Here is a 21,016-nt window from a genome sequence, read left to right as displayed (position 1 = left end):
TGTGTGTATGTGTGTGTGATTGCATGTGCTCATGAACAAACTATTGAAGACTGCAAATCCACAGGTTTGAGTTTAATTTCAGTACATGCTTTTACAGCCCATGGAATAAAAATGTTTAACCTGTTAAGTTAAATATTTAAACCAAAATCTGATGATCTGTAATTGTAATGTAAGAATTAGATAAGGTGTTGTTAAATTAGTTCATGCTTTATATTCATGAATTATATTTTGCTGTCAATTAATTCATCACTAAAATATTTAATCTCATTTCCAATATCATCTTTTGTCCTCCAGTATTTTTTTTCTGTTTCTGGAATATTTGGCTCATGTTTCATGTGAATTGTGCATTACCTTAAGATTTAGAAACATAGAAACATAGAAAATAGGTGCAGGAGTAGGCCATTCGGCCCTTCGAGCCTGCACCGCCATTCAATGAGTTCATGGCTGAACATGCAGTACCCCATTCCTGCTTTCTCGCCATACCCCTTGATCCCTCTAGTAGTAAGGACTACATCTAACTCCTTTTTGAATATATTTAGTGAATTGGCCTCAACAACTTTCTGTGGTAGAGAATTCCACAGGTTCACCACTCTCTGGGTGAAGAAGCTTCTCCTCATCTCGGTCCTAAATGGCTTACCCCTTATCCTTAGACTGTGACCCCTGGTTCTGGACTTCCCCAACATTGGGAACATTCTTCCTGCATCTAACCTGTCTAAACCCGTCAGAATTTTAAACGTTTCCATGAGAACTCCAGTGAATACAAGCCCAGTTGATCCCGTCTTTCTTGATAGGTCAGTCCCGGCATCCCGGGAATCAGTCTGGTGAACCTTTGCTGCACTCCCTCAATAGCAAGAATGCCCTTCCTCAAGTTAGGAGACCAAAACTGTACACAATACTCCAGGTGTGGCCTCACCAAGGCCCTGTACAACTGTAGCAACACCTCCCTGCCCCTGTACTCAAATCCCCTTGTTATGAAGGCCAACATGCCATTTGCTTTCTTAACCGCCTGCTGTACCTGCATGCCAACCTTCAATGACTGATGTACCATGACACCCAGGTCTCATTGCACCTCCCCTTTTCCTAATCTGTCACCATTCAGATAATAGTCTGTCTCTCTGTTTTTACCACCAAAGTGGATAACCTCACATTTATCCACATTATACTTCATCTGCCATGCATTTGCCCACTCACCTAACCTATCCAAGTCACTCTGCAGCCTAATAGCATCCTCCTCGCAGCTCACACTGCCACCCAACTTAGTGTCATCCGCAAATTTGGAGATACTACATTTAATCCCCTCGTCTAAATCATTAATGTATAATGTAAACAGCTGGGGCCCCAGCACAGAACCTTGCGGTACCCCACTAGTCACTGCCTGCCATTCTGAAAAGTACCCATTTACTCCTACTCTTTGCTTCCTGTCTGCCAACCAGTTCTCAATCCACGTCAGCACACTACCCCCAATCCCATTTGCTTTAACTTTGCACATTAATCTCTTGTGTGGGACCTTGTCGAAAGCCTTCTGAAAGTCCAAATACACCACATCAACTGGTTCTCCCTTGTCCACTCTACTGGAAACATCCTCAAAAAATTCCAGAAGATTTGTCGAGCATGATTTCCCTTTCACAAATCCATGCTGACTTGGACCTATCATGTCACCTCTTTCCAAATGCGCTGCTATGACATCCTTAATAATTGATTCCATCATTTTACCCACTACCGATGTCAGGCTGACCGGTCTATAATTCCCTGTTTTCTCTCTCCTTTTTTAAAAAGTGGGGTTACATCGGCTACCCTCCACTCCATTGGAACTGATCCAGAGTCTCTGGAATGTTGGAAAATGACTGTCAATGCATCCGCTATTTCCAAGGCCACCTTAAGTACTCTGGGATGCAGACCATCAGGCCCTGGGGATTTATCGGCCTTCAATCCCATCAATTTTCCCAACACAATTTCCCGACTAATAAGGATTTCCCTCAGTTTCTCTTTCTTACTGGACCCTCTGACCCCTTTTATATCCGGAAGGTTGTTTGTGTCCTCCTTAGTGAATACCGAATCAAAGCACTTGTTCAATTGGTCTGCCATTTCTTTGTTCCCCATTATGACTTCCCCTGATTCTGACTGCAGGGGACCTACGTTTGTCTTTACTAACCTTTTTCTCTTTACATATCTATAGAAGCTTTTGCAGTCCATGCAAGCTTCCTCTCGTACTCGATTTTCCCTGCCCTAATCAAACCCTTTGTCCTCCTCTGCTGAGTTCTAAATTTCTCCCAGTCCCCAGGTTCGTTGCTATTTCTGGCCAATTTGTATGCCACTTCCTTGGCTTTAATACTATCCCTGATTTCCCTTGATGACCACAGTTGAGCCACCTTCCTTTTTTTATTTTTACGCCAGACAGGGATGTACAATTGTTGTAGTTCATCCATGCGGTCTCTAAATGTCTGCCATTGCCCATCCACTGTCAACCCCTTAAGTATCATTCACCAATCTATCCTAGCCAATTCACGCCTTATACCTTCAAAGTTACCCTTCTTTAAGTTCTGGACCATGGTTTCTGAATTAACTGTTTCCTTCTCCATCCTAATGTAGAATTCCACCATATTATGGTCATTCTTCCCCAAGGGGCCTCGCACACCGAGATTGCTAATTAATCCTCTCTCATTACACAACACCCAGTTTAAGATGGCCTCCCCCCTAGTTGGTTCCTCGACATATTGGTCTGGAAAGCCATCCCTTATGCACTCCAGGAAATCCTCCTCCACCGTATTGCTTCCAGTTTGGTTAGCCCAATCTATATGCATATTAAAGTCACCCATGATAACTGCTGCACCTTTATTGCATGCACCTGTTTGATGCCCTCCCCAACATCACTACTACTGTTTGGAGGTCTGTACACAGCCTAGTAAAAAATGTAATATTTTGTAATCTTAAAAACTTTTTTATTTAGATGTAATCCTTAAGAAATTGGAAAGATCAGTAAAATTAGCAGACTGGCATCCTTCCCTGTGGTCAAATTTACAGCGATTGTTCTGTCTGTGTGCTAAAGTGGTATATTTTGAATTGTGTCATAAATCTTCAACGATTACACACAGCCTCCTGAGAGAACAACATTATTTTGTTTTTATGAATTGGATTTAGTCTGATTTAAATTGGATTCAAAGCAGCACTGTCTATAATTTGAACCAGACAACCAAGGAAGAATCAGATCAAAGGGCTCAAAATTGGCCCTTGCCGATTTTTGCTGCACTCACCCGAGGTGTACCACTTTTGTCCGCCTCCAAGCGCCGAAAATCTTCCTCCCGACTTTGGCCGCTGTCCGGCCTCTCCTCGGTGGTGTCATGGCGTGGCTCGTGGATTGGGGGCAGAGCCAGCGTCCCGGCGCTGAAAACAGTGTCGGGACGTCTGCACATGCACGTTCGAGTGTGTACGCATGCGCAGTAGCTCCTCGCCCCCAGAGCGTCCTGCAGCCTGTGAGAGGGACCCGATGCAGTTGCCGACCCTATCCCTGGCCAATTGGTCAGATGAAGGTAGGACTTCTATTTTTTATTTGTTTTTGATTGCTTATTACTTTTTGTGCTTTGTTTAGTGCTTTGTAAGCCTTGGTGCTTTAGAATGTACCTACCTGCACTGATTTCTTAACTCTCCGCAAGGGTTGTGGCCACATACGCTGGCCTAAGTTAGTTTGGAACAACTATTAGCTGTCTAAAGTGGCTTAAATGGCCAAAACTGGCATAGGTGGCAGGTAATGCCCCCTTTTGAAAAAAACTAAATTAAACTCAAAAAAAAATCCTAACTAACTCACTTATACTGGTTGAATTTAATGTGCAAAATGGGGATTTTTAAGATACTCCAGAAAAATCAAGTTGCTCCAAAAAAAACGGAGCAACTCCTGGGCAATTTTGGGCCCAAAGACACTACAACCATGTTGTTTCAAATGTGATGGGTAAGATATCAAATTTACAACTGCCTCAGTTGAGTGCCAGGAAGTAAATGCCTGAATATATGAGCTCAAGCTGAGATTGCATAATACACAGCCTATGGATGTTTAACTAACCTAGATCTGCACATTTAGTTAGTATACAGAATATGCAATAAAGGTAACAGGGAAATGTTTTCAGTAATTATTCTCTCATTTGAAGTTATATTTGTACTTTTATGATTTGAGTTTCCAACACAATTCATGCAGCTTGAAATAACCTTGTCTTCATCAACAATGCACACAGTGCAGCACAAATGTACACAGCACAAATGCACACAAGCACCAATGCACAAACCTGCACACAGCACAATGCACACAGCACTCAGCCCTGTGTTGTGTTTTGAAATGAAAGCTTAATAACTACTCTACAAACTGGTATATGCCTAAAATATCCTAATTCCTTAGGGGCCAATTTTCCACATTGCTAATTTTTGGCGCAGTTGTAGAGGTAGTCCGATTTTTTTTTTAGTGGCCGACTGCAGCAAAAAAAATTCCAAGTTTCGTCGGAATAAACTTTCATTTTGGAGCGGCGCAGATTGTCCTTAAACTCTGTGGGTGGAGCTTAAGGTCTGCGCTGAAAAACTGAGGTTGCCAGGGTAACGGGGGACACACTGAAGGGCCAAGGCTGCAAAGTGAAACATACAAGATGCAGCAAGGCATAAGCAATTGTAGAGCCCCGGTGCCGGTGCTATCCCGAGCCGAATGCCCCCCCCACCCCTGGTGCTGCTCCTATCCCGGGCTGAAAGACCCTGGTGCCGTGTCGTCTTCCCTCCCTCCAAAACCTAACTCAGCTCCGCTAAAACACTGACGTCTTCTCTGCGACGATTTTCTTAAGTTCAGGTAAGGTTTTTCAGAATGGTGCATTGTGCCATTTTTGAAAAAATCCTAGCTGGCCAAACTCACTTGAATGGCCAGAAATGGCGCTGTCAGCAGCCGGCACCCTCAGTGACAACAAAATTGTCGGTAAGTAGTTTACGATGGCGCAGAAACTTTGGCGAAACTTGCAGATTTTAGTTTGCTCCAAAAAAAAACAGCTTACACCAAGAAAACGGCGCAGAATGGTGGCGAAATTTCAGCCCTTTTGAACAAATTAGGATCTTGATTAACCACTGTAAGTGGTTTCGAATCACCCCGCTTACAACAGTTCTCGACATTGGAATTATAGTAGTGAACAGAAATACAGTTATAGCCAAATCTTTCGGTCTCAACCATCACAATGCTTTTATTCAAGTTAAAGCACACACCTGCACCCAGTAAAACACACCCTGGTGGTGTAAAACAAACACAGTACAACACACAACCATGGCCCGTCTGAACAGGCCCCTAACGCGAAGTACCCATGACTGAAACACCCCTGCTTGATTCGATAGGGCACCACCGAATCTGTCCAATAGAATGTGCATACGCCTATGCAGAAAACCTGCCCACTAAACCCCTAAGGCTTGGTTGGGACACATGACACCCCTTCACACTATACGGTGGTCTTAAAGATGTGCGGGCTGGGATAATGCTCACCAGTTACCCCTCTGGCTTACTCGCTGCTTCTCCCGATGAGCAAGGCTCTCTTTGCTCGTAGATAGTGTTTCTTCTCTTCGTCCCAGACGGAGTGCTCGGCCTTTGAGTGCATTGAACAAAGCAAACAAGCGAAGAAGAGGAGTGAGAGAGAGAGATGGCAGCCAAAACTGCCTCTCTTATACCTGCAAAAATGCTACTTCTCGCGCTAAAAGTTAGTTCTTCGCCTCAGGCAGTACAACTAAAAAGCAAAAGAAACACCTCTTCCGACGGTGTCTTTGTCAACTGTCCTGTTCCTAGGGATAAGGCTCCAACAAGTCTGGGTGGCCGAAAAGCTTCCTTTGTGTCTTGAGCACCGACCAGTCTTCTTGATCTCTCACTAATGGGTTCCCATTATATGACAAAGAGCCCCCCATCAACCATCTTCCTGCCATTTTAGCCATTAATCCATTCCTGCCCACCTGATCTGTGTTCCTGTGGTACATGTTTGGATCTATCCCACGTCATGCTGCCTGCCATTCTGCAGTAACAACCAAGTTAAAAGCAATGTCCAAAAGTTTAAGTCCAGAAGTTTATGCTTTTGCTGTCGATGTTTACGCCGAATCCTTACACTCCCCTCTATGATATTTCAAGAATCCTTCTGGAATATCAAATGTCCGCTGGTGAAAAAACATCGTGGCCTCTAGCCAACCCGATATATTTTACTTTTAACACCCCGAATACATCCCTTAAAATACACCACGAACACATTCGTGCAACATATTTACAGGGAAAAACATTCAGGTTCAACCTTTAACCAAGACCTCCCACCGACTTCGGAGATCCTTGCTTTGCCTTTTGTAAGAAAGCCGCAACAAATACATTACAATGAGAAACTGTACAATTACAAGAGTGTGCGAGCAAATCCGGATCCACGGAGGAACTTCTACATTCAAACCAAGGTCCCACCAGGGCGGGGAATTTATCCCTTTAACTTCCTCCCGTGTTCCGGTTTGTCTGTTCCAATGTAAAATAATTAACGTTGTAAGGTGTTCGAGCAGAAAAAGAATCTGATATCCGAACTGTCTGATGTACTGCTACAGATTATGGATTGTGTCTCTCACCGTGATGTATACCGTGGATGGCTTTGGATTGGAAGGATGCGCTCTTGGGCCACTTTAACTTCGGTGTGGGGTTTGAAGCAGAAAGTCATGTCAGTGACCGGACACCAAGTGTCGTGGTGCACCCGATACTGGTCCCCACTCATCGTGACGCAGTACATCCCGTTGCCCGCATATGCTACCTGAGGTGGAGCGTGGCTCAGGGCCATCACCTCCATGCTGCAATTAATAGGCTCTGCACACTCTGATTCAAACCCACACTCTGGCCGATCGAACGCGTTCAAGTGCTGGGGACACAATATGACGTGTGCGCCCTTGCTCTGGCACCTCTTGAGGTCAGTGCCAGTCATGGCGTGCACTCAGCCCGTATCATAATTCGATGAGTCCGTGTCAGCTTCCGAAGCCTACCCAGTTCCAGTGGATTGCGGTCGGTCCAACCACTCGGTTATGGGGATTGTGTTGTGTATGCCGGTGATAGAAGGCCTTATACTGAGTGGAAAACATTGCCGTCTGATGGGAGGGGGTGCACGTGTGGTATCATGGGGCCCCACCATTTGTAATAAAGCCTCTGCCTCCCCGGATTAATGTTATCGTACACTCCCATGTTGTACAACTTTTCCCAACTCACATCCCCGTAACTGAGTTCAAAGAACTGGCGGAACATTTCTTTCATGAGGGCCTCATACAGCTGCTCAGTTTCTTTTGGACACCTGGTTAAATTTAAAAGGACCCACGACCGCGTAATGCACCGCCTGAAATAGAACCTTCCCAGTCGGGTCTAAACTAAACCATTCCCTGGGCCTGGTGTGGTGGTGGGACACCTAACTTCTGTCGCCTGTACCGGTGGGGCTGTGGGCAGGGGCTTCCTCTTGTGTGCGACAAGCTCAGTGGAATTTATTGAGTTGGGAGGGTCTGGGATCACGCAGGAGTCCATACTCTGATCTTATCTGATCCCAGCCCCGGTGTCCTGCCATTGCCTCGAAAAGGCAATCGACACCCCTGCTGGGCAGATCCACTCCAACCCCCACATACACACATCAATTCCCTGTTCCTCCTTCCACCACTTGTCCCAGCACCCTTCCACTCCCCCTGCCCCTGACGTGCCCCCCTAATCTGTCGGTACGTATCATTCTCTAGTCTCTCCCAGTCCGCTGTCTGGTTCCCCGTTTCCTGACTCAATTTCCTGAGTCACCACCACCGTCCCAGGGGAATGGGTCCCTTGCACTTCAAGCATACGCGCTTCCCCTCGGTCACCCTAACCTGTGTGGCTGTGACCTTCAGTCTGGGACACGGTATGGAAGCCTTCCCCGTATGTGAACCCGGCATGGCTGGAGTATTTCGTCAAATTCAACCTCAGCCACCCTGGCCACCTTCCCTCGTGGAAGTAGGTTGCCATCACATTTGTGTCCCCTGTCCTACCCCTCTGTGTCATGGTGGGTCCGTAGCCCCCAGTACATCCGTAGAGGAAGGACAGCTCGGTGTCTCCTCTCCTGCTGTGCCCTGTTCCGGCCAACATCCAAATCAGGCTCAGTCTCAGGGCTGTCTCCATTCCGTCCTCAGCTTCCTGCAAAACAAAACTGACAAGCACCTTGCTGTGAGAGGGTCTACCTCCACAGGTCTGGCTTCATTACAACTAACCAAAACACTTTAAAAGAAAACTACGTACAACACCACCCGTGCCGCCGGGTGGCCCTGCTAGGGCGCCTCTTGCCTGTGCCTTTTACAGTTCCTGGTCGGCGTGTAAGGGGGCGTCCACAGCGTCTAAAGAGGGATCCTGCTGCTCCTTCTTAGTGTCATGTATCTCACATTACTGTATATAACTGTATCTTACCATGCTATTCATGACTGTAACTGGATATGACCTGTAACAATAAGCACATCTTACCACCAGGGGTGCACTTGCAGGAGACACTCCATACCTGTCCCACTGAGGTATATAAAGGGAGGTCTCAGGCAAGTGCGGGACTGGAGAGCTGGAATTAAAGGTGCAGGTCCTGAGTGACCTTGACTTCAGCATGTGTCTCGTGTAAGTCAGTACATTAGAATCAGGACTTAAAAGTGGCGACGAGTTACGGGATCACAGAATCCACAGAATGGCTACCAACAGCTCAGATGAGAAATACAATGCTGGAGACAATTGGGATGACTTTATAGAAAGGCTCCAGCAAAGCTTTGTGACCAAAGACTGGCTGGGCGACGATAAGGCAGACAAGAGAAAAGCCCATCTCTTGACCAGCTGTGGCTCGAAAACATACGCTTTAATGAAAGATCTGTTGGCACCCGAGAAACCAGCAAGCAAGTCGTTTGAGGAGTTGAGCATACTGATGAGAGACCACCTGAAGCCAGTGAGCAGCCTACACATGGCCAGACACAGGTTCTACAACTACAGACGCTGTGTGGGCCAAAGCATACCCGACTTCGTGGCGGAACTTCGGATGCTGGCTAGTTCATGTGAGTTCCCCGATGAACTAAGAAGTACTGAGAGACTTTTTCATTGAAGGAATAGACCACGCAGGCATATTCCGAAAGCTTGTAGAGACTAAGAACTTGACTCTAGAGGCAGCAGCACTGGTCGCACAGACGGTATTGGCAGGCGAAGAAGAAACGAGGCTGATCTATACTTCGGGTACGACAACCAACGAGGCATCGGAACAAGGGGTTCACATTGTGAAACAAACCGCTACCCCCACACACAGACAAAGGCAGGAGAGCAGGCCTTCAACAGCAGACAGTGGCGCCAGAAGCCATCAAAATCAAGGGCCACATGAACGGCTGATCACACCTCCAACCCACAATGCGAGCAATCAACAACAGATTGAGAGAAGCTCAAGGGAGATCAGCCAGACGCAGCTCATCCTTCGGAAACAATGGAAATGGTCAGTGTTGGAGATGTGGGGGAAGGCACTCAACTAGGGTGTGTCAATTTCAGCATGCCGTTTGCAGAAACTGCAACTACACAGGGCATCTGGCTCGCATGAGCAGAAAAAACAGCAGCTCGGCTGGTATACGAATCAGAAGGGTCAGAAAGCGGACCAGAAGACGGTTGGAACAGTGCACGGGATGCCGAGGTACAGCGGGTTAACACGATCAATGTCCACTGTTCTTACACCAAGACGCCTCCAATTATGATGAGGGTTCTACTCAATGGGATACCCGTCAACATGGAACTGGACACGGGGCCAGTCAATCCCTCATTAGTGTTCAACAATTTGAACAGCTATGGCCGCACAAAAGAAACAGACAGCCGAGGCGAGATACCAGCAATCACACCGAACGAAAAACAGGCACTAAGGCAAACAGCTGAACCACAACTAAGATGCTCCACGCGAGAGCGCGGACCACCTGAGAGACTGAATCTATAAAGGCAATAAGACCTTGGGGGAGGGTGATGTCATGTATCTCACATTACTGTATATAACTGTATCTTACCATGCTACACATGACTGTAACTGGATATGACCTGTAACAATAAGCATACCTTACCACCAGGGGTGCACTTGCAGGAGACACTCCATACCTGTCCCACTGAGGTATATAAAGGGAGGTCTCAGGCAAGTGCAGCACTGGAGAGCTGGAATTAAGGGTGCAGGTCCTGAGTGACCTTGACTTCAGCATGTGTCTCGTGTAAGTCAGTACATTAGAGTCAGGACTTAACACTTAGAGCCCCCACCATGGGATCCGCGCTGTCCCAAACTATGGGAGGAAGACCCGTGTACACCATGCTGTTTACAGCGCCTTGGTGTTTCTTTCCTTTCCTGACCCTTTCCCCCGGGTTAAACAACTTACACTGGTTCACGTGGAACCACTTTTGTGTGCCTTGGAAGTTTAACTGCGTAAACAATGGAGCTTGCCTTATCACCTATACTGTAAGGTCCCATATACAGTGGCTCAAACGTCCCTAAACGAGCGTAGTTTCAGACCATCGCCTGGTCCCCTAACTTCCACTCGTTCGTTCTCTGGGGCTTGAGCAGCAACAAATTATTCCGGTGCTGCTTCCCCATGTTATTGGCTGCCTGCCAATGAATCTGCTTCAACCTCTCGTACTGTAATCTATATGAGTAGAGCTGCAGAACACCAAAGGGCAAAAAACATTAGTGGGAGTTGTGTACACACCTCCAAACAGTAGTAGTGATGTTGGGGAGGGCATCAAACAGGAAATTAGGGGTGCATGCAATAAAGGTGCAGCAGTTATAATGGGTGACTTTAATATGCACATAGATTGGGCTAACCAAACTGGAAGCAATATGGTGAAGGAGGATTTCCTAGAGTGCATAAGGGATGGTTTTCAAGACCAATATGTCGAGGAACCAACTAGGGGGGAGGCCATCTTAGACTGGGTGTTGTGTAATGAGAGAGGATTAATTAGCAGTCTCGTTGTGCGAGGCCCCTTGGGGAAGAGTGACCATAATATGGTGGAATTCTGCATTAGGATGGAGAAGGAAACAGTTAATTCAGAGACCATGGTCCAGAACTTGAAGGGTAACTTTGAAGGTATGAAGCGTGAATTGGCTAGGATAGATTGGCGAATGAAGGTGGCTCAACCGTGGCTATCAAGGGAAATCAGGGATAGTATTAAAGCCAAGGAAGTGGCATACAAATTGGCCAGAAATAGCAGCGAACCCGGGAACTGGGAGAAATTTAGAACTCAGCAGAGGAGGACAAAGGGTTTGATTAGGGCAGGGAAAATGGAGTACGAGAAGAAGCTTGCAGGGAACATTAAGATGGATTGCAAAAGCTTCTATAGATATGTAAAGAGAAAAAGGTTGGTAAAGACAAACGTAGGTCCCCTGCAGTCAGAATCAGGGGAAGTCATAACGGGGAACAAAGAAATGGCAGACCAATTGAACAAGTACTTTGGTTCGGTATTCACTAAGGAGGACACAAACAACCTTCCGGATATAAAAGGGGTCAGAGGGTCTAGTAAGGAGGAGGAACTGAGGGAAATGCTTATTAGTCGGGAAATTGTGTTGGGGAAATTGATGGGATTGAAGGCCGATAAATCCCCAGGGCCTGATGGACTGCATCCCAGAGTACTTAAGGAGGTGGCCTTGGAAATAGCGGATGCATTAACAGTCATTTTCCAACATTCCATTGACTCTGGATCAGTTCCTATCGAGTGGAGGGTAGCCAATGTAACCCCACTTTTAAAAAAAGGAGGGAGAGAGAAAACAGGGAATTATAGACCGGTCAGCCTGACCTTAGTAGTGGGTAAAATGATGGAATCAATTATTAAGGATGTCATAGCAGCGCATTTGGAAAGAGGTGACATGATAGGTCCAAGTCAGCATGGATTTGTGAAAGGGAAATCATGCTTGACAAATCTTCTGGAATTTTTTGAGGATGTTTCCAGTAGAGTGGACAAGGGAGAACCAGTTGATGTGGTATATTTGGACTTTCAGAAGGCTTTCGACAAGGTCCCACACAAGAGATTAACGTGCAAAGTTAAAGCACATGGGATTGGGGGTAGTGTGCTGACATGGATTGACAACTGGTTGTCAGACAGGAAGCAAAGAGTAGGAGTAAATGGGTACTTTTAAGAATGGCAGGCAGTGACTAGTGGGATACCGCAAGGTTCTGTGCTGGGGCCCCAGCTGTTTACACTGTACATTAATGATTTAGACGAGGGGATTAAATGTAGTATCTCCAAATTTGCGGATGACACTAAGTTGGGTGGCAGTGTGAGCTGCGAGGAGGATGCTATGAGGCTGCAGAGTGACTTGGATAGGTTAGGGGTTTGGGCAAATGCATGGCAGATGAAGTATAATGTGGATAAATGTGAGGTTATCCACTTTGGTGGTAAAAACAGAGAGACAGACTATTATCTGAATGGTGACAGATTAGGAAAAGGGGAGGTGCAACGAGACCTGGGTGTCATGGTACATCAGTCATTGAAGGTTGGCATGCAGGTACAGCAGGCGGTTAAGAAAGCAAATGGCATGTTGGCCTTCATAGTGAGGGGGTTTGAGTACAGGGGCAGTGAGGTGTTGCTACAGTTGTACAGGGCCTTGGTGAGGCCACACCTGGAGTATTGTGTACAGTTTTGGTCTTCTAACTTGAGGAAGGACATTCTTGCTATTGAGGGAGTGCAGCGAAGGTTCACCAGACTGATTCCCGGGATGGTGAGACTGACCTATCAAGAAAGACTGGATCAACTGGGCTTGTATTCACTGGAGTTCAGAAGAATGAGAGGGGACTTCATAGAAACGTTTAAAATTCTGACGGGTTTAGACAGGTTAGATGCCGGAAGAATGTTCCCAATGTTGGGGAAGTCCAAAACCAGGGGTCACAGTCTAAGGATAAGGGGTAAGCCGTTTAGGACCGAGATGAGGAGAAACTTCTTCACCCAGAGTGTGGTTAACCTTTGGAATTCTCTACCACAGAAAGTTGTTGAGGCCAATTCACTAAATATATTCAAAAAGGAGTTAGATGAAGTCCTTACTACTAGGGGGATCAAGGGGTATGGCGAGAAAGCAGGAATGGGGTACTGAAGTTGCATGTTCAGCCATGAACTCATTGAATGGTGGTGCAGGCTAGAAGGGCCGAATGGCCTACTCCTGCACCTATTTTCTATGTTTCTATGTACAGATTCTTGACAAACTTATTCCAGTTGTCTCACTTGACCTTTGGTGAGAACCGGTGCCAGAACATGGGTGGGCGTGCGCATGACTCTTCCGGTCATGAGCTCCAGCGGGGAGTACCCTGTGCTCCTGGAGAGGCTGGCTCGGACCCCCATCAAAACTAACGGCAGGACCTCATCCCACTTTTTCGGGGACTGTCCTGTTTCCTTCCGCAGCCTTTCTTTGATGGTCCGATTAAGTTGCTCCACAATCCCCAATGACTGTGGGTTGTGAGCCACATGCCATTTACCCTCTGTCTCCCAGAACCTTCCAGGTGGCCTGCATGACTTGCCCCGTGAAGTGGCTCCCTTGGTCGGATTCCACGATCTGTGGCAGTCCCCACCTGGAGAATACTTCCCTTACCAACATCCTTGCCGTCATCAGCGCCGTGGCTGATCGACAAGGGAAGGCTTCCACCCACTTGGAGAACATGTCTACTAGGACCAAACAGTACTTGTAACCCCACTTTGCGGTGGGCAATGGCCCGATGTAATCGACCTGTACCGACTGCGATGGTCCCTCTACCCTTCTCGTGTGTCCCATGGGAACCTTCCTATGTTGTGGATCAGGGTTGTTCGCCGCGCTCACCCGACAGTCAGCGCAAAAATCGTGGACATCCTCCCTCAGTTGCAACCACCACCCTGCCTGTTCTACCCTTTGCCAGGTAGTCTCCGGTCCTGGGTGTCCCGCCCTTGGGCCCTCATGGGCCAACTGGAGGAATTCACTCTGCTGCACCTCGGGAACTATCCACCGATCCCTCTTAAAGAGTATCCCCTCCTTTATGGTGATGCCCGCTACCCCGAATGGACCTTCTACCTTCTCGCCCTTAGCCAGCTGCTCCAGGATGACCTTGAGGATGGGATCCTGTGCCTGGACTTGCCTCAAGTCCGGGGCCACTGCTACTCCTGCACTCTCTTGTGTCCTCCCTTTGTCCCGGATCGCTGCTACCGAGTTGGACCCATATGGATCCCAAAAAACCCCTTCCCTGGCTCCCTCCTTTGCTAACTCATCTGCCCTTTGGTTGCCTTCCCCTCTGGGCTCTGTCTTAGAGTGACCCTTTACTTTGTGGATGTAATGACATCCCGGGGTCCCTGTGGCCTCTAAGACATTTCTCACCAACGGTGCTATTGCAGAGGGCCAAGTATTCGGTACACGAATTGCACGTAAACATGGAATCCAAGCAGATGGTGTATAGGGCCTGGAACTTTGTCGCCGTGGGTAACGACGTACACCACTGCCGACAGTTCAGCACTCAGGGCACTCAGGGTGCTCTGGAGTTTAATGGCCTTTGATATCCCAGCCGTAGGGTCATAAATCCCGCACCCGATGAAACGCACCCCGTTCATCATCGTACTAGACCCATCGACGTAGGTCATGTAACCCGGCCCGGAATCCTACGTCCACGTCCCACACCCCTTCCATGGTACACTTGTGGGCCATCCCTAGGTAGATCATGTTGGCGGCCAACTTGGGCTCACTCAGGCCTTGCACTCTCAGATGCATTTGTGAGAGCAATAAAGTCCAGCAGGCAATGCGAGCACTGCTCACCATGCCGGCCTTTATTGTCCCATCTAATAACATCTGAGTGGGGGTATGGTGGTTTAGTGGAACGATCAGGGACGATCCTGTAAAGAGCTGTGAGCACTTTACGGCCCAATGCGTAGCTAGGAGATGTCTCTCACAATTGGAATATCCCCGTTCTTCATCCGTGAGGACTCTTGACGAGTACACCACAGGCCTCAGTTTGCCTTGCCACTCCTGGAGCAGCACCACGCTCAAACTGTCCCCGCTGCTACTTCCAAAAAGAAGTCCTCCCCACCATTAATCACCCTTAATGCGGATGCCGTCTGCATGTCTCCTTGAGGCGCTTAAACACTGCTGTGCAGTCCACATCCCACTCCCATCTGACTCCCTTGCGGAGGAGCCGAAGCAGAGGGGCTGCATGGCGGCATAATCCTCAATAAAATCCCTGCAGTACCCCGTGAGCCCCAGGAAGAATCTCGCCCCCATCACGGTTGTGGGGGCTGGTAACTCTTGTACCGCCTTCCGTTTGGCCTCGTCTATAGCCCTTTCCCCAGCCCTCACGGTCAACCGAGGAATTTTACTTCCATCTGACTGATCTGAGCTTTCTTAGGATTAACCATGAACCCTGTCTCTCTCAGCAGCTCCAATAGCTCGGCCAGCAGCGGACCATGCTGCTCCTCCTCATCGGAGAACAAAAGCAAATTGTCCACATATTGCACTAACTGCTGGGGTCTGCTGAATCCCTTTAAGGCATCTGCCATGCATTGGTGGAATATGGAGGGGCTATTATGAAATCCCTGTGGAAGGCATGTCCATGTGTACTGTTGTCCCTTAAAAGTGAAGACAAACTTGTACTGGTCTTTCCGTTTCAGGGGAATCGACCAAAACCCGTTTGAAATGTCCAGCTCTGTAAATGTGGTTGCGGGTTGCTGGAATACTCCCTATCAGATCAGCTACGGCTGCGACTGTGGGCGCGCAGCCTGGGATGTTTTTGTTGAGCACCCGATAGTCCACGGTGGCTCTTCATGAGTGGTCCGGTTTCCGAACCGGCCAAAGTGGCGAGTTCACATGTATGGCTATGGGCATCAGCACTTCCTGTGCTACCAAGGATCCCAATACTGTCTCCAAGTCGGCCTCTGCCTCTCTGGGGAAACTGCTGCTTCTGTGGCCCGTAGTTGGCACCAGTTGGCAACCAGTAGTATTTAGTTGGCAACCAGTAATTAGTGAGGTGCCGCAGGGATCAGTGCTGGGACCCCAACTATTTACAATCTATATTAACGACTTGGCAGAAGGGACTGAGTGTCATGTAACCAAGTTTGCTGACGATACAAAAATGGGAAGGAAAGCAATGTGTGAGGAGGACACAACAAATCTGCAAAAGGACATTGACAGGCTAAGTGAGTGGGCAAAAATTTGGCAGATGGAGTATAATGTTGCAAAGTGTGAGGTCATGCACTTTGACAGAAAAAAAATCAAAGAGCAAATTATTATTTAAATGGAGAAAGATTGCAAACTGCCGCAGTATAGCGGGACCTGGGGGTACTTGTGCATTTAACACAAAAGGATAGTATGCAGGTACAGCAAGTGATCAGGAAGGCCAATGGTATCTTGGCCTTTATTGCAAAGGGGATGGAGTATAAAAGCAGGGAAGTCTTACTACAGCTGTATAAGGTATTGGTGAGGCTACACCTGGAATACTGCGTGCAGTTTTGGTTTCCATATTTACGAAAAGATATACTTGCTTTGGAGGCAGTCCAGAGAAGGTTCACTAGGTTGATTCCGGGGATGAGGGGGTTGACTTATGAGGAAAGGTTGAGTAGGTTGGGCCTCGACTCATTGGAATTCAGAAGAATGAGAGTTGATCTTATCGAAACGTATAAAATTATGAGGGGGCTTGACAAGATGGATGCAGAGAGGATGTTTCCACTGATGGGGGAGACTAGAACTAGAGGGCATGATCTTAGAATAAGGGGCCGCCCATTTAAAACTGAGATGAGAAGAAATTTCTTCTCTGAGGGTTGTAAATCTGTGGAATTCTCTGCCTCAGAGTGCTGTGAAAGCTGGGACATTGAATAAATTTAAGACAGAAATAGACAGTTTCTTAAACGATAAGGGGATAATAAGGGGTTATGGGGAGCGGGTGGGAAGTGGAGCTGAGTCCATGATCAGTCAGCCATGATCTTATTGAATGGCGGAGCAGGCTCAAGGGGCCCTCTGGACTTCTCCTGTTCCTATTTCAAGGGGGACAAGTCCGACTGCGGCAACTACAGGGGAATCTCCCTGCTTTCAGCCTCTGGGAAAGTTGTCGCTCGCGTTCTCCTCAATCGTCGTCTTCCTGTGGCCGAGGAGCTCCTCCCGGAATCACAATGCGGATTTCGTCCCCAATGGGGCACAATAGACATGATCTTTGCAGTGTGCCAGTTGCTGGAAAAATGCAGGGAGCAGCGCCAGCCCTTATACATAGCCTTTTTCGATCTTACAAAGGCCTTTGACACTGTCAACTGTGAGGGTCTACGGAGTGTCCTCCTCTGTTTCGGATGCCCCCAAAAGTTTGTCAGCATCCTTCGTCTGCTTCACGATGACATACAGGCCGTGATTCTTACCAACGGATCCATTACAGACCCAATCCATGTCCGGACCGGGGTCAAACAGGGCTGCGTTATCGCTCCAACCCTCTTCTCAATCTTCCTCGCCGCCATGCTCCACCTCACAATCAACAAGCTCCCCGCTGGAGTGGAATTAAATTACAGACCAGTGGGAAGCTGTTTAACCTCCAGGACATGTCCAAGATCACCCCAATCTCTGTCATTGGGCTGCAGTATGTGGACGATGCCTGCGTCTGTGCACTTTCAGAGGCTGAATTCCAGGATATAGTCAATGTATTCACTGAGGCATATGAAAGCATGGGCCTTACACTTAATATCCGTAAGACAATGGTCCTTCACCAGCCTGTCACCGCCGTACAGCACTGCCCTCCAATCATCAAGATCCATGGCGCGACCCTGGACAACGTGGACCATTTCCCATATCTCGGGAGCCTCTTATCAACTAAGGCAGACATTGATGCGGAGATTCAGCATCGCCTCCAGTGCACCAGCGCTGCCTTCGGCCGCCTGCGGAAAAGAGTGCTTATAGACCAGGCCCTCAAATCTACCACCAAACTCATGGTTTACAGGGCTGTAGTAATACCTGTATGGGTTTGAGGCATGGACAATGTACAGAAGGCACCTCAAGTCGCTGGAGATTTATCACCAACGATGTCTGCACAAGATCCTGCAAATCTCCTGGGAGGACAGGCGCACCAACATCAGTGTCCTCGACCAGGCTAACATCCCCAGTATTGAAGCATTGACCACACTCGATCAGCTTCGCTGGGCAGGCCACAAAGTACGCGTGCCAGATACGAGACTCCCTAATCAAATGCTTTATGCGGAGCTCCTTCATGATAAAGGAGGACAGCGGAAACGTTATAAGGACTCCCTGGTAAAGTGCGGCATTACCATTGACATCTGGGAGACCCTGGTCGCCCAAGGTGGAGAAAGTCCATCCGGAAGGGCGTTGAGCTCTTTGAGTCTCAACACAAGGAGCATGAAGAAGCCAGGCGCAGGCAGCGGAAGGAGCGCGCGACAAACCAGCCCTACCGACCCCTTCCCCCGACGAATGTCTGTCCCACCTGTAACAGGGTCTGTGACTCTCGTATCAGACTGTTCAGCCATTAAAGAATTCACTTAGGGAGTGGAAGCAAGTCCTCCTCGATTCCGAGGGACTGCCTATGTTGATGATTTCTTATGTTCTTATGGGATCCTCCTGTACTCGGACTTCCACCCCTGTCACCCTACCACAGTGTTGCTTGTGTGTGGCAAACGATGCGAGATTGTCCGGCACATATGCCTCATACTTGGCTGGGGTGGTATTGACCAATTGCTCTAGGTTGTAACTCCCCTTCGGCTTCATGGTACACATGTTGCCTTTTCCTTCCCCTTTTCCTTGGGATCACGACAACTTCTTTCTCCTTATCGGAACCCACTGCTCCCCAAAGGCAGTGATCCCTCAAATCCACTATAATCCTGTGGGCTAACATAAAGTCGGCCCCTCGGAGAACTGATCCTGGCTGTTCCCACTTTATTAGGACACATTCCCACCTGGTGTGAAGGGATCCCAAATTTATGGCTAATGGCCTGGACATCACCCCCACCTGCTCGTTCCCGGTGAACCCCACGAGACTGAATGGAACCTTGCTGGACAAGGGTGAATCGGTCGGGTTACTCGCATGGATCACCGTGCTCGAAGCTCCGGTGTCCACCAAGTACTTCCCCTCTACCTTCTCCACCCCCATTCTCACACATGGTCTACTCCATTCATCGTACGTGAGCGAACACAGGTACTCAGGCTGGGTGCACGCTAGTCAGGGTGGTGGGATTACTGGAGAGGTCGGGATTTCCCTGCTCACGGCAGCGTCTACCCTTCCCTGCTCTGGCACAAAAACTGTCCGAAGGGCGGCCACCAGAACATCAAATTGTTCCGCAGTCGGTCCCTTCGCCTCGACAGGTTTTGTTTTAGGCACTGGAGGACCCCCTTTGCCTTGCCCGCTTCTCGGGGCCGGGCAGTCTCTCCTCCAGCGTCCCGTCTTCCTACACCCGAAACATGTCCTAGCCTTCCCTGCGCTAATCCCGTCCTGACGCCATTCCTTTTTATGAACCTCACTGGCCTTCATTTTATGTACCTTGCCCTTACTTGGTTTGACCTCCTCATCTGAGCCGGTTTTAAAGGCCAGGCTCAGGTGACGGAGCACTCCGGCCTCCGTATTCGTAAGGTCCTCAGAGTCAACCACGCCTCCGCTTTCCCCCTTATTTGTGGCAAACTGTTTGCCATGAGTGTCCTGAGCCAATGGTTTCTCGGCCCCCCCTGCAACTGTGCTCTGTCGAGCACTGCACCCGTGGCCCTTTCGTAGACGGGCCAGAGCCTGTCCGCGATTGCCTGAGGTGCTTCCTCTGCCAGTTGCCGTGTCCTCTCTACCCTAGAGAACGGACTACCCTGGGTGTGATCCATGGCTCTCACGATTTCCTCCTTTAAGCTGGCCGTGGTCCCTGTCCCCGCTTGGTCTCGGCGGACTGGGCCTGATACACTTTCCCATCCAGGGAAAACAGCAACAGTTTGTGAGCCTCGGCCTCACTACACCCAATAATTCCCCCCAATCTGGACCACCTCGGTGAAGTGAACTGAGGGGTCCCCTTCTTTCTTTAACTTGGGCACCCCCCAGATCATATTCTGCAGCTGCGGGGTGGTGAATGGAAACACAAAATCATTTTGCAGCGCGCCCTGACCCTATGGGCAGGCCGAACTTCTGCTGCCGTATGGGGCAGATCGGTCCCTTTGGCGCTTCAAGCGGTGGTTCGTCGTCCCTACCCTGCCCCCAATCCTCACTATCTTCTTCCTCTTCCCAGTCCATCCGAGCTTTCCCCGGGGCCATCAAGCAACCATGCCTTTGGCTTTGGCTAGAGCTTGAGTCAATCTTTGGATTTTTTCTTGGCAGGGCCCGTGATTCCTACTCTCAAACCCCCTACTGCTAGCTATCCTGTAAGTTGTCTTAATATCTCTCAGTTGCCCCTCCAGCCAGTCAACTTTACCCGTTAAGCGGGTGTTCTCCTCCCGTACAGCCTGCTCGTTGAGCTTGGCCTCAGTGACCTGGCATTGCAGGTACTCCCCGGTGTTACGGGAGTTTTCCTCCTGAGTACGCCTTTCCTGCCTCTCCTCACGTAACTCATCCACTAATCTGATCCCCACTGTTGCCCTTGTGGCTGACTGCGCCTCTGACTCTTAGAGTTTTGGCTTCAGCTTACCAACCTGCTCCCTGAGCAGCTGGACTTGCTTCTGCAAACACAGGAGCCAAATGGCCTTTTCTTTTCACTTTTTGTGCTCCTTACTCGCCGTCCACTCTGCAGCTTTGTCCTCTGGACTCTCAGCCTGCAACAGGTCTAACACCCACTGCTAACACCAACTTTTCAGAATACATACAAGGAAATCCTATCCCCCATTGTCAATCTCTTGACCTTGAGATCTTCCATAACTGTCTGTTCACTCAAACCGGCGTCCCTTCATGGTCGGCAAGTTCTGTAAGTGGTTTTGCCCTTGGTGGTTTCGAATTACCCCCCTTACAACAGTTCTAGACACCGGAATTATAATGGTGAACAGAAATATACAGTTATAGCCAGATTTTTCGGTCTCAACCTTCACAATGCTTTTATTCAAGTTAAAACACACACCTGCACTCAGTAAAACACACC

At 48.5% G+C, this 21,016-nt stretch overlaps 1 protein-coding gene across 3 annotated transcripts in view; it reads left to right on the top strand.

Moving 5' to 3' along the window:
• hecw2a (HECT, C2 and WW domain containing E3 ubiquitin protein ligase 2a) overlaps positions 1–21,016 on the top strand; it is a 599,390-nt gene that overhangs the window by 167,434 nt on the left and 410,940 nt on the right. The gene's annotated exons all lie outside the window — the stretch shown is intronic.

The sequence above is a fragment of the Pristiophorus japonicus genome, chromosome 3, assembly GCF_044704955.1.
Source record: "Pristiophorus japonicus isolate sPriJap1 chromosome 3, sPriJap1.hap1, whole genome shotgun sequence".
Classification (NCBI taxonomy): domain Eukaryota; kingdom Metazoa; phylum Chordata; class Chondrichthyes; family Pristiophoridae; genus Pristiophorus; species Pristiophorus japonicus.
This window is presented reverse-complemented; position numbering and strand designations above follow the sequence as displayed.